This window comes from Neophocaena asiaeorientalis, unplaced genomic scaffold (genome assembly GCF_003031525.2).
Source record: "Neophocaena asiaeorientalis asiaeorientalis breed wild unplaced genomic scaffold, Neophocaena_asiaeorientalis_V1.1 scaffold265, whole genome shotgun sequence".
Taxonomy (NCBI): domain Eukaryota; kingdom Metazoa; phylum Chordata; class Mammalia; order Artiodactyla; family Phocoenidae; genus Neophocaena; species Neophocaena asiaeorientalis.
In genome coordinates this window covers 950,600-969,507 of record NW_020172172.1, presented here as the reverse complement: position 1 = coordinate 969,507, position 18,908 = coordinate 950,600, and the positions used below count along the sequence as shown (strand labels likewise).

General features: G+C 46.9%; 1 protein-coding gene across 1 annotated transcript in view; it reads right to left on the bottom strand.

Moving 5' to 3' along the window:
• The window catches only part of ITGA9 (integrin subunit alpha 9), a gene marked incomplete at its 5' end in the record, with an annotated part of 338,540 nt that overhangs the window by 95,524 nt on the left and 224,108 nt on the right, over positions 1 to 18,908 (bottom strand). The window lies entirely within an intron of this gene.

The window sequence follows — 18,908 nt, the reverse complement described above, 5'->3', positions numbered from 1 at the left end:
AAAAAGATATACACAGCCGATGCATTTGAGGGCTCCTGTCTGAGTGAGGATACACTTTTCTGGAGCTGGAGATCCACCCATTAACATGCCCCATGGTCTGGATCCCCACCAAAGCAGACTCTGGGACAAGGACTGGGATTCGAGTAGTTTGGGAGGTGACCTTAGGTGCTCCCTGAAAGAGTGAGGATGAGAAAGCGGGGTCACCTCTCCGCCAACACCTGCCTCTCCTTGGTTGAGAGTTGTTCCAGGGATATTGAACTTCCCTTGGCCACAGATGAAGAGACAGGGTCTGAGAGAGGACCCTTCCCCAGCGCAGCACCCTGGAGTGCTCTGTGGGCTCACAGTCCTGTTTCAGGGGGCATCTGCTTACTAATCTCTCCCCCCAGGTTGGCACATCCACTTTACTACTTCTCTACACAGCTCATGACTATCCTTTCTCTTTCCTTGCTGCCACAACAGATCAGCTCCAATCTCCTCCCACCTAGGCCAGTGTAAAACAGCTTCTCTGTGGATGCTCTGTTCTCAGCTGTCCCCAATCTGGTCTACAAGCTGCCCCAGGTGAATCTGAACACACTACTCTGTGCACTTCTGCCCAAAAGCCTTCAAAGGTTATTAACAGCCACACTTGTCACTGCTTCCTAACTGGGAACCACCTGGGAGCCAGAGATACCATGCACAGCTGTGCACGCTGTTCACGGCACAAGAGACCTGCCTGAGGTGGGGAAGGGGCTGAAACCCACCCCATGCTGCTCTCCCCAAGCCCTGTACCCTGGCAAGAGGCTGTGGCCCACCAGAGGGGGCACTTCTCTGCAATTTGTAAAATGGTGCTAGACAGACTGTGATGATTTTGTGGAAAGCTTTGTAAAAAAGCCCCCCGTGGAAGCCCCACTGAATCAAAGCACACAGCATGGGCCAGCATTTGCTGAAAGCTCCCCGGGTGCTTCCAACACACACCCAAGCTAAGAACACTCAAAAGTTAGGTTACGTTAAAATCCTTGTTAAAGATGCAGATTGCTGGGGCTTCCCTGGTGGCACAGTGGTTAAGAATCCGCCTGCCAATGCAGGGGACGTGGGTTCGAGCCCTGGTCCGGGAAGATCCCACATGCCGTGGAGCAACTAAGCCTGTGTGCCACAACTACTGAGCCTGTGCTCTAGAGCCTGCAAGTCACAACTACTGCGCCCGCGAGCCTAGAGCCCGTGCTCTGCAACAAGAGAAGCCACTGCAATAAGAACCCTGCACACCGCAATGAAGAGTAGCCCTCATTCACTGCAACTAAAGAAAGCCTGTGTGCAGCAACGAAGACCCAATGCAGCCAAAAATAAATTAATTAATTAAAAGAAAAAAAAAGATGCAGATTGCTGAGCCCACCCTCAAGAGTGGGATGCTTTAGAGCAGAAGCAGGGTCAGGAAATCTGGATTTTGAATCTGAGGCAAACTTTCTATACCAGCCTTTGAAACCCTGGCCCCGAGGGCTAGCCATTTTGGAGGTTAAAAGATGGAGACCCAGGGCTTCCCTGGTGGCGCAGTGGTTGAGAGTCTGCCTGCCGATGCAGGGGACACGGGTTCGTGCCCCGGTCTGGGAGGATTCCACATGCCGCGGAGCGGCTGGGCCCGTGGGCCATGGCCGCTGAGCCTGCGCGTCCAGAGCCTGTGCTCTGCAACGGGAGAGGCCACAACGGTGAGAGGCCCGCGTACCACAAAAAAAGAGATGGAGACCAAGACAGAAGGGAAAAAAGTGCTTTCCCTGGGGTTCAAACCATGGTGAGTACAGAATATCTTTTATTATGGCCCTTCCTGCCTACAGGTCCTCAGACTGGAGCCCTGCCCACCATGCCCCCAGGGCAGTGACCCAAAGAGATTATGTCTACAGAGATCAAGACCAGCTCCCACACGGGTGCCCATCCCCTGAGGCCCTGGAGGAAGCCCATCCATCCACTCAACAAGTGTTCCTTATTTTGTCTCAAATGGGAAACAGCTTCTGTAGAATAATTCTTATGCATGAGACACATATGTTTTCTGTTACGTCTTACATTCCTTTGTTCACGCCCTCGTTTAATAATTATTTTTTAAGTGGCCTCGATGTCCTGCATTGGATAACATGCCTTTATAATACAGTCCTTGATGTCTCCAGGGGATGCTCCCAGCCTGCGAGGAGGGAGAAGGACCAAGCTGTTTGAGGGAAGACTCCTGTGATAAGTGTTTGGGCGAGGCGCACTCACAGGGCTAAAATTGGTCTCTCCTGACAAGAGAATCTTCACTCCCCCCAACCTCATTGCCATTAGTCCTATTTCATTATTATTACATACTTTCATTATTGTTACTCATTATTATTACCACTGCTTTACCTTTCCTTTTAATTAACTAAAAACCTCTACCAGTACTTAAATTTTTATTTATTTATTTTTTTGGCTGTACCACATGGCTTGTGGGATCTTAGCTGCCCGATCAGGGAATTGAATCTGCACCCTTGGCAGTGAAAACATGGAGTCCTAACCACTTGACCACCAGAGAATTCCCTACAAGTTCTTTAATTTATGGAATTCAAGACCTGACAGAGTGATTTCCAGACAGTCCCATCAGTGCTGACTTCAGTGGGAAAATTTAGTTCATTATGTGAACACATGGGTCAAAAGCTATTATGACAATAGTCAAAAATACCCTTCATAAAACAGCAAGAGCCAGCGGAGAGTCCTCTTGTTCAGAACTGTTATCTACATTCTATGAAGCCACCATCAACCCTGATACCAAAACCAGACAAAGACACTACCAAAAAAAGAAAATTACAGGACAATATCTTTGATGAATATAGATGCAAAAATTCTCAACAAAATATTAGCAAACCAAATCCAACAACACATAAAAAACATCATAACCACAACCAAGTTGGATTCATCCCAGGGTCACAAGGATGGTTCAACGTACGCAAATCAATCAATGTGATACACCATATCAACAAAAGAAAAGACAAAACCCACATGATCATCTCAACAGATGCAGAAAAAGCATTTGATAAAATTCAACATCCATTCATGATAAAAACCCTGAAGAAAGTGGGTATAGAGGGAACACATCTCAACATAATAAAAGCTATTTATGACAAACCCACAGCCAATATAATACTCAACAGTGAAAAGCTGAAAGCCGGGCTTCCCTGGTGGCACAGTGGTTGAGAGTCCGCCTGCCGATGCAGGGGACACAGGTTTGTGCTCCAGTCTGGGAAGATCCCACATGCCGCGGAGCAGCTGGGCCTGTGAGCCATGGCTGCTGAGCCTGTGCTCCACAACAGGAGAGGCCACAACAGTGAGAGGTCTGCGTACCACCAAAAAAAAAAAAAAAAAGCTGAAAGCCTTCCCACTAAAATCTGGAACAAGACAAAGATGCCCACTCTCACCACTTCTGTTCAACATAGTATTGGAAGTCTTAGCCACAGCAATCAGACAAGAAAAAGAAATAAAAGGGATTCAAATTGGTAGGGAAGAGGTAAAACTGTCTTTATGTGCAGATGACATGATAATATATATAGAAAACCCAGAACTGTTGTCTAGTGTACTAAAAGCCTGAGAACAGGTCCCTGTAGTGGGTGCAGAACCTGTACTGTTACTAATTTATTCAACAGATACTATTAGACTAACCTCATGTGTCAGGCATGGAGGGACAAAGGCATATCCCTGTCCTAAGCAAGCTTTTCTTTTAGATACCAGACACAGAATAATTGCCTTGGCGGCTGATCTAACAAAGAAACACGTACCAACTGAGGGTTCGAACTTTAGGGAATGTCCATGAGAAAAGAGCAGAGTCGGGAGCACGGGCTGTATCTTAGGTATTCAGACTGTGCACACATCAAAAAAAAAGCCTGACGCCAAGAACCTCCAGGGTCAATACACAACTACAACAATTACCAGCACTGAATTAAGAAGGACCCACTAACATAAATAAATGCTAAAGTTATGTGTCCTTTTCATATTGTCAAGAAGAAAATAGACAGGTTTTGTTTTCTAGGATGATACTTGGTTTTCTCTGTATTTGGTTTCAACATTTTCAATTAATTGGTTAGTTGTTTAAGATGACTTACAAAGAGGAGTTGCTTTTGGTTATTTTAATGGTGAGGTTTTATATTCAGACTTGCTAGAGTTGTTTATGAAAAATTTATGATTTTTCCTGGTTCTTTAAAAAAAGGATGGGCTGCAGGTTTATAAGACTGCCTAAGCCCTGGTATGTGTGTTCTGAACTTGTTGGAATGAACTAAATTTAGGATTGTGTCTGAAGGGGTCTTGGTTATGGGGGGAGATGAACAGACTGGTTTATTTCTTCCTTCCCAGGCTCTGAGCCTGCAGAACTAAGTGATGGAGCAGCATTTTCTGTGTCTCTCCCCAACAGGACAGTTTCACTCATTCTCTATTCTATTCAAGACAAGTGTTTCACTTGTCTTGCTTCCCCCGCCGGTTTTTAGTTCAGCTTCAGTTGATGAGATGGACACACACCACCTCGCTCACAGCAGGGGGAGGGGAGGCTGGGGACACAGTGCTGGCAGGGCTCCGTCCAGGTCCCCACTGGCCTCTTCACTGGCATCTGGGTGTCTTTTGTTGGAGGAGGGCCCTTGGGCTGCTGGAACGCTCTTTGCCTGTGAACATGGAGAGATGGAAGGGGTTGGGAATTCAAACCCCCTTGGGGGGATGCTCAACCAAGCTTCCTAGTCCCTGACTGGGACCCTCTGAGGTATGACCTATATTGTGGATTGTGCCCAAGTTACTCACCTTCTTCCTCCCACCCCCATGGACTTTGATATCATACCTTTGCTTGGCTGCCTTCCCTGTCCCCCTCATGGTTTCTTCTGGGAACACATCCTAGTAAATTACTTTGAAATGATGTCTCGTCTCAGGATTTCATTCTAGGGAACTAAGACTGAGGCAGTGGAAACAGACCATCGCAGAAACATCCAGCTCCCCTCCTTGCTCGGGGCCCTCAGGTAGGGGGATGACAACCTGGCATCAGTGGAGCATTTCAGGCTTCGAGCGAATGGTCTCCTAGGTCTTGGAAACCTCTCACCCTCTCTAATGCACAATCCAGGGCAGAGCTGCTTCCCTGGGACTGGCAGTTCCAAGCAACTCAGGATCTTTTAAAACAAAGAATCCCAGCAGCCAAACGTTAAGGATGCCAGCGTAGATGGCTGTGCAGACTTACATGACTCACATCTTGATTTTAATTCACTTAAGTGCCTCTTAAACATGGACTCATTTAATTATTGCTCCTCAGCATTTTCTCTTGGTTCATTTGGGAAGGATGCCTCCCGCACTGTCCATGCCAGGATGCAGGCAGGGGCCCCTGAATGGCGAGTGAAAGCTGCTTTCCTCTTTACAGTTTCCCAGGGGTAGGAATTGAGACCCTGGAAACTTCTCAACTTGTGATCACATGATTTTTTTCAAACCGATTTAGGTTCAAATCAAAGTGGTTCTACCACTTACCAAGTGGTGCCTTAAGTTACCTCCCCATAAAAGCACAGATAGTAATCCCTACCCCACAATTTCTCTATAAGGATTGAATGAGTTACTACGTTAGCTGCCACCACAGTGGTTGTTGATGCTATTAGGCTCCAGAGCGGGACTTTTCAAGTGTTTTCTTTGCTTGGTCACCTACAGTTACTGGCAAATCCTTAGTCTTCAAACCACCTCCAGAATACGACCCTCAACCTGGCTGGGCTGCCTGAAAACTAAGACAGAGCTAATGTGTACTGGACTTGGACCACGTGGCAGACACTGCTTTAAGCACTTTGTGAGGATGAACTGATTTATGCTTCTCAACCACCCTACAAGATAAGTATTACTTTATCCATTTTGCAGATCAGGATTCGGAGGCCCAGGAGGGTGAAGTAACTTGTCTGAGGTCACAGAGCAGCCACGTGGTAGAGCTAGAACTCACGTCAGCCGTCTACCTAGAGCCCGTACTGCCTCACAGAAGTCAGTCTGCAAAGGGGCCTCAGGGTGCATGGTGATACCGTGTTTTTCCTTTGCTCTGCTGTAACCTGACTAGCTCTCAGACTTTTCTGTGCATTGGAGCCACCTGGAGGTATATTAAAATGCACTCTACTGGGATTCACCCTCAGAGTTTCAGATTCAGTAGGTCTGGGGAGGGGCCCGTGAATGTGCTTTTCTAATCAAGTTCCAGATGATGTGGATGCTGATGTCAGGAGAACACACTTGGAAAACACTGACGTAGATTCTTAGAAACACTGGGCCCGGGGAGGATCCACAATGGAGGACAGTCTCACAAGTGAGAGTGGGGCTTGGTCTACCGAGCCAGTGGACACCTGAGTGGCCCCCTCTGGGGATGCTGTGAAGTCTGCAGGGCCCCTGACACTGCTGTATGGGAACCCTTCACAGCCACCGGCTGTCACTGTGACACCTAGATGTCATCTTTCTCCAGGCTGCCTCCAACCCCCCATTCTACAAAATGGGTCTAGAAAATGAACTTCCTAGTGATGCTATGGTGAGGAAATGCTAAAGAGGAACCAAAGGGGGAGGAGGGAATGGACAAACATTTACAGAGTGCCTTCTTCATAACTGGCCCTGGAAGTACCATCTTATTCAATCCTGACATTATAAGTAGGTCTCATAATCTCCACTTTATAGGGGAGGAAAATGAGTCTCCAAGAAGCTGGGCAACTTGTCAAAATGTGTCCAGCTATCAAGCAGCTAAAGTGGGATTCAAACCCAGGTCGGCTTGGCCCCAAGACCCCTGCATTTCCTCTGCCCCAGGCTACGTCCCTGTGACTGTCTGGATGGTGGTCACCCTGCCCCAGGCAAAGCTGGCGCTGAGCAGGCTGCAGAGAGGCCTGCGACCCCATGCAGAGTTCCTGCCAGGGGGGGAAGTGTTTCACAGGCAGCGTTTTAAGCCATGAAACAGACTCTGGTCTGTGTGGGGTTTCCCAACCAGAAATAAAAAGGTCAGATGTTGTCTCATCGGCTCCAGGATCCAAGGCTCGTCCTTAGTCCAGACAGAAACAGCAGTGTGACCGCAAGTGGAGTGGCCCCAGGCCTTCAGAAATGGCCAGGAAACCCCTTGCTAGCAGACAGTGTGCCCATCCATGAGTCCCAACTCTCGTGAGGAAAGCTCAACAGGCTTTTTATAAAGAGCAAAGAGAGTTTTCTTTGGCATGAGGGAGGTTCAGATTTCCTGCCCCGTTCCAGTGACCTCATGAGGGTGTGTGGAAGCAACCCCCGGACCCCTCCCCAGGGCCAACAACCTCGCCTCGCAGCTCAAGCTTCCTGCTTGTTTGGAGATAGAGCTTGTTTCTCGTCTTCTGAATGTGAGGCCCTCCTCCTCCTCTGTCTGTGGCTCAATCCGCTGCCCTCCTCCATGTTTGGAGGCAACAGGCAGCCCCTTCAGCTCAAACCTTCTAGATGAGGGGGCCTGGAAGAGGGAGGCCTTGTCTCATGAGCACCAGCTCTGCATCTCCTCAGCAGATGAAACTTTAACTGCTGAAAAATGACACATGGGAAAAGAGTTCTGGCTTTAAATCTTACGACCAGGCAGCACTAAAAGGTGAAAGGAAAAGTCACATGAACTTGGAGACGACAAAAGATCCCAGTGTCATTGTCCACGGGACCGAGGTCTCTCAAGGGTTTCTGATAAGGGGTTTCCCTAACTAGAAATTCTGTCCACTCCATCAGCAGGTCATCATCCCATGCCACAACCTCCAGCCAAAGGCGTTTGAACCCAGTCACTTTTAGAGGCACTGGTCATGTCTTAGAGTTCTAAGTGGACATTTAAGATGGGCACAGGGCACTGGGGCGTCAGGACTGGGGTGGAGAGAGCCTCTTTCTCCATCAACATAATCAGGACTGGAGGACTGGGCTCCGTCAACTGCCAGCTGGGAGACTTTTGCCCAAGTTACTTGCCTGAGCCCAATTTCTGCTTTGGTAAGTGGGGTAATGAGACTGGAGCAGATATCTGTTTCTTGCCACCTGCATCATCCAGGTTTCTGATGACCCCCCCACCACACCCACACAAATCCCCTCTGGGGAGCCATCTCCTCCCCACCCTCAGCCCAGGGGCTCTGGGTGGCATTCCACCTCACTCTCACTCCTGTAAGAGGTGGGCCACATGACCTAGGTGTAAACTAATTAAACCAATGAGACTCAATGAAACTTCTGCTAGGACTTTTGTGAAATGAGGTTCCTTGTTTGCCATAGCTTGGCAGCCACTTTGACACCCTGAGGGGACAGGCTGTCTGAGAACAGGGCCAAAACAAGAAAGAGAAACTGACCAATAGAGAGAGACTCTGTGACACTGCTCTGTGGCCCAACAATAATCTGTGGCCAAGGCCAAGCCTAGGTTTTTTTCAGTTTGAAAAACAATTCTTTTTTCACTCAAGCCAATTTGGGTTGAGTTATCTATTTCTTGCCACAAAAAGCATTAAAACAGGTACAAATAAATACCTATCTCATAGGGTTGTGAGACACGAATTAAATAAAAGTCCTTGAAAGGGCCCAGCAAAGGGTAGGCTAGAGGACAGCCCATGGAATAGGCCTCTGGGCTATAGTTCTGGGGCCCAGCTCCCCCGGGTTGGGAAGGAGGCTCAGCCATGATGGCTCCATGCACCAAGGGGGGGTGAGGGTGCTCATCAGAGGATTTTAGGAGCACACATGTGAAAGTCCAAACTGAGGCAATCCTCTGGCCACCCAAGACTCTGTGGAGGAATGACCTATATCTGAAGAAGCCTCAGAGCCGACCTGATTTTCTCAGGCCCTGAATTATAAAGGTGACTTGGGTTCATTCATGTCTGGCCAAGGTGCTCAGGCTTACTGCACATCAGACCCTGTCCTTGCCCATCCACATTTGGGAATGCTGCTGCTGGACCTTGGAGGGCCAAGCGATTCCTCCTGTTTTTAATGAGTACCAGGTATTGTTGCAGGCACTTTACCTATAGCACCTAACTTGTTAAGTCTGTAACATCCATCCTGAATAGGTACAGTTGTTTTCAAATATGTCCTTAAGTAATTTGACACTCCTCCCTTCCAAAGGTGGAGGCTAATTCCCCTCCCCTTGAATATGGGCCCAACTTAGTGACTCACTTCTAAAGAACAGAACATGGCAGAAGTGATGCTGGGTGATTTGTGAGAGATCATAAATAGGTGAGCTTCGGCCTGGGTCTTGCTCTCTTGGCTGGTTCCCTCTGGGGGAAGCCAGCCGCCATGTTGTGAGGACACTCAAGCAACCTGCTGGAGGAGCCCATATGGCCAACCACTACCACCTACTTGCTGGCTGTGTGAGAAGCCCCCTCAGAAGCAGATCCTCAAGTCTTCAGACAATGGGGGCCCTAGCCAACATACTGACAACATCCTGACTGCATGAGAGACCACGCGCTAGAACCACCCCTGAATTCCTGACACGGTATGAGGGGTAATAAATGTTTGTTGTTGTCTTACCAGGTTTTTAGGTAACTTTTTTACACAAAAGTAGATAATGAATACTGTGGGCATCTTTAGGGTTGCTATACAGATCAGGAATCAGACCCAGCAGAGACCCAGGGTCAGACAGAGGGGAGAGGGGGTTTGAATAGGGCCCAATTCACTTGGCTTCAAGGCCAGAGTCTTGCTCCTGTGTCCACTTCAGGGAGCCTGCATAGTCTCCAAAGCTTCCTTCTATTTTGGCCATAAGTAGGGTGGCTGTGCATCCCATTTGCCTGGGACAGCACCAGTTTATGCCTGTATTCCTGGGGCTAATTATTAATAACATTCCCTTTAAGTCCCCAAAGTGTCCTAGTTTGTTAGATTGCATGCTCACCCCTGAAATAAGGAATACACCCCTGATGTTCAGGCCTCAGGGTCCCTCTTGGAGGACAGCCTGTAGCCCAAATGATTCTGTTCAGTGCCTAGGTGAGAGGCCTGCTCAACAAGATGCCTTCGCACATGAACCACACTCGTGAGCTCAACCTCCAACACTATCTTTTATTGTTATCTCTTTATTTTTGTAGGGGCGGGGGAGGACAACATTTATTTCTTGACAGGATTGACAGTTCCCTGATGTCAGGATCAGGCTCTGTCCTTACTTACGAGGCAGGATGGTAACTGCCATCAGACAGATGGGGGGTCTGGTCCCAGACCCGACACTTACTAGCTTTGTGACTTGGAGCAAATCACAATCTTCCTGCTAAGTTTTTGCCTCTGTAAAATGGAGAGGGTCATTGTACCTCCACCGGTCATGTGAGTGTCCCTGAGATGGCGCAGGTGGTGGTGCCTACCGCAGCTCCTGCACACAGTTGGGGGGAGGGGTGGTTCTGCCCTCCCCAGCACTGTCCTGTGCTGAACATCTGGGAGAATCAATCTAGAACAGTAAGTACAACCCTGTACGTAGTTTTCTCTCTCACAAGAAAGAGTCAGATGGAATCCTTTCCTCCTTCCTCTGTCAGAACGGAATTTTCATCAAGGGAGTGGGGCGATTCTTTAGAAACACTGGATTCTCATTCTCTACCCCAGATTTCCCAAAACCTCGCAATGGTGGGCTCTACTTTCTCCCCACTGGACGAAGCGTGAGGATGATGAGATCTCCCAATAGGCTCTCCATCCCTCCTGCATCCACACCTCATGCAACTCAACTTTGCAGCTTCCCCCACGAGGCAGACTTTATTTCTCCACCTTGAACCTGGGTAGAATTTATGACTTACTCTGACCCACCGAATGCTGCAAAAATGATGCTGTGCCTGTCCCAGTCCTCATCTCAAGAGGCCTTAGAACTTCTATCCACTCTCTCGGACCCTTGCCAAAGCCACGGGAGCCCGGGCTAGCCTGCTGGAGGATGGAAGCTTCCGAGCTCCATCACTCCCACTGGCCCAGACAATAGCTGGGCTCCAGCTGACCTGCCAGCTCACTGCAGACACCTGAGGGAGGTCAGCCAAGGGCAGCCAAGCCAGGCCCAAAGCTGAACAACTGCTCCGAGAGTCACAAGCAATACTAAATGGTGGTTGTGTGAAGCTGCTACATTTTGGGGCGGTTTGCTACAGCAACGGATACAGAGTCATTGTGCAGAGTAAACGAGAGCACCTGCGAGTTACCTAAGCCCAGTGGAGCCGACAGGAATTGCTCAGGAAGGGGTAGCCATGACGGTGTGGTCACCCATGTGGAGCCCGTGCAAGGGAGCCAAGGGAGGGCCCTGCTTGTCCACACTCCACTTTGTAAGAACCTAAGGCCAACCCTTCTTTCTTGGTTAAACTCTAAAAAGAGGAAGAACTGATATCCAAAGGTGAAAACAGAAAAAGTAGAGAGAAAAAGAGTAAGAAAATAACTGCAGAACAGCAGCATGGATTTCATCAGGCTGTGAGTGGAGGGATTGCACGACTGAGTGCATCGACTATCGAGGAGGAAAGATGGGGCCTGGGGTTGTGGAGTGTGCACAAGAAGCCCTGGCATCACCTCATTTCACTCTTAACTGTGTCCCCTGGGGGCTGAGGAATGAGCCTCTGAACACACAAAAAACATCCCGACTCAGAAGACAGATGACAAAAAACGGCCATCAATTTTATTTACTGTCCCCAAACTTTTAAAGCACTTGAGGGTACTGCAAATAGAAAGAAATGTAAGAACACAAATGTAATAAAAACGAGAGGTGTTTCATAAATTCCTTCAAAGAACTTGTTTTCCTCATCCACTGATGGTGCAGCCACTCCCAGAGAACCCACTTTAAACAGAAATAGCTCCTTGGCAAGACTGTTCCTGAACTAAATATCTGTAAACTGTTGAAGCCCACTGAGCTTTTTATTTGAATTGCACCGACCTCTCTGTTAAGATGTTTTTAAAATTTTCAGTATTAATCCCCTTGTAAACAGAAGGAACTTGTGAGTAAAGTAATCAGTTCCTTATTTACCTTTCTTGAAGTCTGGATTTTATTTTATTTGTTTAGCTCCAAGTAAGGTTTCCTGCACACTATAGTTTAAATGTCATAATTTTCCAGATATTTTCATATTTACTTATTTTTCTTAATGTATGTCCAGTGTCAAGAATAGGTAAGGAAGAGTGAGGGTCTAGACTCAAACTCCCACCCTCTTCTTTCCAAAACATAAACTCTTACTGGCTCACCTCTACTTAGAATTCAGAGTCTTTCCTTTGGGCTCATGGAAAATCTCAGTCAACTGATTATGGCTGAGAGAAGAGCTGACCCATGCTTTTGTTCAAATCGCTGAAAGCAATTAGGGGCTGAACTCAGGTTTTGGCAGCCTGGCCTGGGACTGCGGTCAGAAATAGGTTTAGCAGGCTTCCCTGGTGGCGCAGTGATTAAGAATCTGCCTGCCAATGCAGGCGACACGGGTTCGAGCCCTGGGCTGGGAAGATCCCACGTCGCGGAGCAACTAAGCCTGTGCGCCACAGCTACTTAGCCTGCGCTCTAGGGCCTGCGAGCTACAACTACTGAAGCCCATGCACCTAGAGCCCATGCTCCACAACAAGAGAAGCCACCACAATGAGAAGCCCGCACACCACAACGAAGAGTAGCCCCCGCTCGCCACAACTAGAGAAAGCCCGTGTGCAGCAACAAAGACACAATTCAGCCAAAAATAAATAAATAAATTTATTTTAAAAAAAGAAGAAGAAATACGTTTAGCAAATGCCTCAGATGCCCTGTGTGGTTTCCTCCTGGCCCAACTCTGATTCCAGCTCTCATGTGGTGGACAGTTCCATGGGTCCTCACTTTCAACTGCATCCCTTGCCAAGACAGAATAATCCACTCCTTCGGAGCCATCGCTCAACTGGCTGGGAACAGGAGCCCGAGAATGAATGCTCTGGTCTCCTGTCCTCAAGCAAACATTTATGGGTGACTTTTATTAGGTCACTGCTGGTGGTGACCTAAAACCACACACATTCATGGTGACTTTTCTTCCCTCCTTCCTGAGGCCCTGCTCCAGTAAACCACCTGCACCCACATCCTCGTTTCAGGCTTTGCAAATGGCAGATGCCAATGGCCTGTGGCCAGTAAATCTTAGGAAAAGGAATGGTCTAAAAAACAGACTTTGGGAAAAAGCTGAACCAAAAGGCCCAACAGTCCAACTGAGGCTGAGACGGAGACTTCCAGAGGGAGCTGATGGGGAAGAGGCTTCCTGACAGCTTGAAGGCTCACAGGCAACGTTCTTAAGGACAAATGGCCCTTCTGGAACAGGCCAGTATGTGTGCAGGGGGAAGGAGAGAGAGCAAGGGTGTAAGAGACTAACCTGCATGGGTTCTTGCTCTGCAAAACCAAACTTCCTCTACTCTTACCTCCATCTTATGTTTCCACCCCGATGGCAAGCCCATCTCATGGAAACTGCTGGACCATCGGACAATCTTTTCATTTTCTGTTGCTTCCATCCTTAAGTCCCCATTAAGAAGAGAACGAATGAATGACTTTGGAAAAGGAAGATACCACATGGGGCCTGGTGCTGCTAGAACACTCCTTCCTTCCTGAAGAGCAAGCTGGGTACTCAACACCTGGGTGAACTGTGGCTTTAAAAGAGCGCAGATGCCCACCAGGCAGGCTCTTTCCTCTCACTGCCCGATTAACTCGTGAGGCACAGCAAAAGAAACTGGTTGCTGTATACTTCCAGCCAAGTAAAAGAAACCTCATTTTCCAAAGCCAAAACTAATACTGCACGCAGAAACTGGCTGAAAGCTGATGCTGAGTGCAGGTAGAGGGGTTCAAGGAACACACAGCATAACCCTGGGCTGGGAAACGAGGGCTGGGGGGTCAGGGTTCTCACGCACCAGCTACACTTTCAGAGAAGCTGAAGAAAGAAGGAATTACACTGAACCTGGACTTGGTTTTCTTAGACAAGGACCAAAAACTCAATATGCTCTTTGGCTCTGTGACTTTCAGTAGACCATCTCCTTCTCCAGGGTCTTGTCCCATCTGTGAAAGGTAACCTTTTTGGGCTTCTATAGCCTGAGCGTCCAATCTTCTATGACAAGTTCAGATTTAAAGCTTGGAACCATCAACTGGCTAATGACCATGAGCAGTGACCAAATGTGTAAATGGTTCTTTTATGATGACAATTCTGGTCTCAATGAAAAAGCTTCTGTTTTCATTAAGGACAGTGTTTTATGGCTTCTCTTCTAAAGTACGGAGAAATGATTAACTGTATGTCCTTTCTTCCCCAGATTTAATTGTTAGATTAAAGCTTTAAAATAAATAAGTATATAAACATTTTTATGGCATTTTATAAACAAATTTGGAGGCTCCAACATCAAGGCAAAATAGAAACTGAAACACTTGCACAATAGCCCTCCCTGCATTTGCATGTGGACATCTCCCCGTGGGCTTGCCTGGTGCTTCCACCTCCCCTCTGCCTCTCCTCTCACGCACTCACTCCGTTGCAGCCACACTGAACTTTCCTGCAGTGGCCTGTGCTCCTTCTGGTCCCAGCATCTTTGCTCTTCCTGAAAACTGCCCACAGTGCCTCAGGGAAACCTCCCGTGGCACCCAGTGTGCTCCACTCTCCAGTTACAATCAGTTTCATGAAGAATTCAGCAAATATCTAGTCCCGAATGGACTGGAAGCAGACTGAGGGCAGGGCCTATGTCTGCTTTGCTCATGTATCTCCTACACCTAATACGTGTTAATCACACAATTTATACCTGACGAATGAATGAATGGCATCCTTACCCTCCTCATGATTGAGCCAGCTGCCATTTACACATTCTAAGAACCCACTGTCCCCTATGTAAGTTTGGTTCCTTTACACCTTTAGGATATAGATTAATGGTTATCTCCCCAAGATCTAGTTCTAAATCATGCAAACAAGGGGCTCTACGAGATTCATTTAGTCTCTTACTGGTAGAACTTGCCTTTGACTATTTAGAGTAAAGCAAAACAAAAACAAGGGCTTTTATCCCATGAAAATCACAGCTATCTCTAGAACCCAGCATCACCCCATTGTACACTAGGAAATTAGAACATGTCACAGGATTCCAGTTGTTATGTGATACAACCTAACCTACTGATTTCCTTGGTGCCTAAAAGAGCTTCAGACCCACTGTGACCACCAGCATCTCCTCTTCCAGACATCCAATGCTGAACAGGTAACCGTTAAAACAGGAAGGACTGTGCTATTTCCACCTTCCTAACCCCACATAAGGACAAAGCTTTTATGTGTGATCTTCTTTTTATTTTGAGTTCACTTGGGGACAAATTAATTCCAGAGAGGAAAACCCAAGGGTGAGGCTGCTGCCAGCTCTGCAGGATCCAGGGTAGAGACACACAGGCACTGCAGGAAAGCTCGCTCCAGGAGGAAATGGTTGGGAGCTGGGTCTGTGTGCCAATATCTTTGGGATACTGAAGAGAGCCTTGTTCAGACAAACTGCAGCTGTCTCCAAAAATTCATCAATGCTTCCTAGCCCATTGCCTCTTGCATTAAAAAAAAAACAACAACCAAAAAACTGGTGATGTAATGAAAAAGATCTAATTCATGAAGCACCTGGCACTCCAGAGGGTAAGAGCCACAAAGCCACGTGGGCAGCCCGCACACCGCATCAAACATGTAAATTAAGCCTCTTTCTGCAAAGAAGATGCATTCCAGCACCCTGGAGTCAGCCTGTCTGTGCCTGAATCCCTGCTCCACCACTTAATCAGCTGTGGCTCTTCCTTAACCTTGCTAAGCCTCAGTTTCCTCACCAGGAAAACAGAGATCATAATTGGACAGTGTTGTGAGGGTTAAATGTGTTAATAAAAGTTAAGTACTGAGCATAATGCGTGGCACATTAATTAGTGCTCCAGAAAGGGCTAGCTCATGCTGTTGGATCATGTCCTGTACATCGCAAGTACAGAGAAAGAATGTAAGCTTCTTGCTTAATTTTGCAAAAACCAACAAAAGCTTGACAATGACAAATATAAGAAAGAAAACTACATACAAATCTCATTTATGAAAATAGATACAACAATACCAAATAAAATATTAGCACCTTAAATCCAGCAACATAGGAAAAGAATGATACACATGACCAAGTAGACATTGGAACTTTAAAAATATAATTGATCTTATTCAAATGTCAAAAAAAGGGAAGCAGGACTTCCCTGGTGGCGCAGGGGTTGAGAGTCCGCCTGCCGATGCAGGGGGGAAGATCCCACATGCCGCGGAGCAGTTGGGCCTGTGAGCCATGGCCGCTGAGCCTGCACTTCCGGAGCCTGTGCTCCGCAGCAGTAGGGGCCGCAATGGTGAGAGGCCCGCGTACCGCCAAAAAAAGAAAAAAAAAAAAAGGGAAGCAATATGAATGGCTTAATATCTCATTATTTTAAGTGTTAATAGTTAATGAAAAGAGTTATATCTTCAGTGACCCAAGTGAATTAGATTGAGCCACATTCAGAAGAAATAATCACTCAGAACAAATACTTACAAAATAGATTTATATTAGGTTGTGTTACAAAGACAAACTACTCCAAACTGGGTCATCTGAGGGAAAAGACTGTGGTTACAACAAAAAAAATCAAAACATATCTGATTGGCCCAATCAGTAATTTGAGACGTTTCTGCTGTAATGAACAAAGCCTATTTATGAAAAAGAGGGCCAGCCTGTTTTAGGTCTGGGTACCCAGAAGCAGACCTGTGAGATAAGGATTCATGATCAAAAGATGCATAAAAATGTCCTCCCAGGGAGATGAGCGAGGCAGTGGGGGAAGCAGGATAGGGGCTGGGGAGGAAATGAGGCAAGGATGTGCCAGGGCGGGGGCGGGGGGGGGGGGGGGTGCTCCCCTGATCCCACAGGGAGCTCTGGAGTGAGTCACACCTCAGAGCTGTCCCGACCTGGGGTGCTGGGCTTTCATAATCTGGCCCAGAGTCTTTGGTCAAGGGCTGCCCAGGTTGGGAAACCTGTGGCTTTTCATGACTACAGGTAGAGCAGCTCCAATAGCCTGAGGTCAGCCCTCCAAAAAAAAAAAAAAAGGATCACAGAAGCTGGGTGTTAAAAGCAAACCAAAGTGGGGTGTGTGCAGGTGGACTGGCAAAAACAGCAGGGAGGGATTGGAGAGAATCAGGGTGGAATGCCTGCCAACATTATTGGCTAATAGGGCCAACTGGATAATAGATTAGGGTAGAACCATGATGTCCCTGGTCCATGTCGCAGGCTTGAGATGGTAACCCTAACTCCTCTGGGAAAGTCAGTACAAGCGTAGCTCCAGGAAGAAGTCAGAAGAACCACAGTCAAAATTAGAATCAGACTAGAGATAATAAAGAAATTTAAATCCCTAGTAGCAGCACTTGCATTAATTGGTTTTTAGTGTTAGCCCACTGATTGGTGAATCATGATTTGCTTTTTAAGGTATTGAAAGCATTTTAGAGAGACTTATGAAAAAATTCAATTGATTTAGCTTGCGTTCAAAGCTAAATGGGAAAATCTATTAGGTTGAGCCATTTGAAATTGCCAATATTCAGCTATCTTTGACCTAAAACAATGTCAATTTCATATGGTTCAATGTAAACCATTTAAGTTCATGTTTTTAATTTATTACAAGTTATACAAGTATTATGTGAATATCTGTAAAATGGTAGTTCCTTCAAAATAAATGAACTAGATACTAGACATAAGACTAATAGAAGTAACCATTCCTTTTCATGCATAAAAGCTCTTCAGATTTGAATAGATTGAAAGCATATCTGACAAGATGTCAGCATCCATTCATGGTAATGCACTTCCTTAACATGATTAATAAAATGCAGAACTCAGGTCTACAACCAGCATCGTGCCCGTTAAAGGTGAGTGAGAAGGATGTTCACTAGGTCTGGCATTGCTCCCTACTGCCATGAAATGAGAGGAGGAACATTGCTCCAGAAGGAGAAGTGAAGTTTAATATCAGAAACAACGGAGTCAAATCACTATTTGCACATGACGTGATTTCTACCTAAGAAAGGCCTAGATTAATGAAACTGAAAAACTAGGATATAATTTTAGTAAAGTCACCAGTTAAACCTATGCCAAACTTGAAAGCTTTTTTTTTTTCATATACATGTAAAAGCCAGCTACAAAGGAAAAGGACCCCATTTACAGCAACAAACAGCCAGGAATAATAAAAACACGCAGGAGGGCTTCCCTGGTGGCGCAGTGGTTGAGAGTCCGCCTGCCGATGCAGGGGACACGTGTTCGTGCCCTGGTCTGGGAGGATCCCACATGCCGTGGAGCGGCTGGGCCCGTGAGCCATGGCCACTGAGCCTGCGCTCCACAACGGGAGAGGCCACAACAGTGAGAGGCCCGTGTACTGCAAAAAAAAAAAAACATGCAGGAAAGGTGGAGAAAATTATGATGCTTTTTTGAGAGAGAGAAAGGAAAAAAAGTAGGTGAACAGACAAAGCAGGTTCTTGAAGGAGAAACCCCAACACTAAAAAATGTATATATATTCTTCCCAAATTACATATTTAAAATAATTCCAGTCAAACTGCTATGGAATTTTTCTGAACTTAAATGAATGGCTTATTTGAAAGAATAAGCATGTGACACTAGGCTAAAAAAGTTGAATGCTAAGGGAGAAAATTCTTCTTCCAGATGTTAAACTGTCATATAAAGCTTCAGCAATTACAGTTCATGGTATGACCCCGAGGTAGAGAGATGAGGGGACAGAACAGAGAAATCCAGAAATGGATCCAAATGTAAATGGGAATTCAGAACACAAAGACAAGAGTAACTTGGGTCAGCGGTGGTGCGGGTGAGTAATGGAGGGTTTAACCAATCTTTTGGAAACATCTGACAATTTGTGACTATTTGGAAGAAGCAAAGTTGGAGCTCTTGGACTTCCCTGGTGGCACAGTGGTTAAGAATCCACCTCCCAATGCAGGGGACACGGGTTTGAGCCCTGGTCTGGGAAGATCCCACACATTGCGGAGCAACTAAGCCTGCGAGCCACAACTACTAAGCCTGCGAGCCACAACTACTAAGCCTGCACTACAGAGCCCACGAGCCGCAAC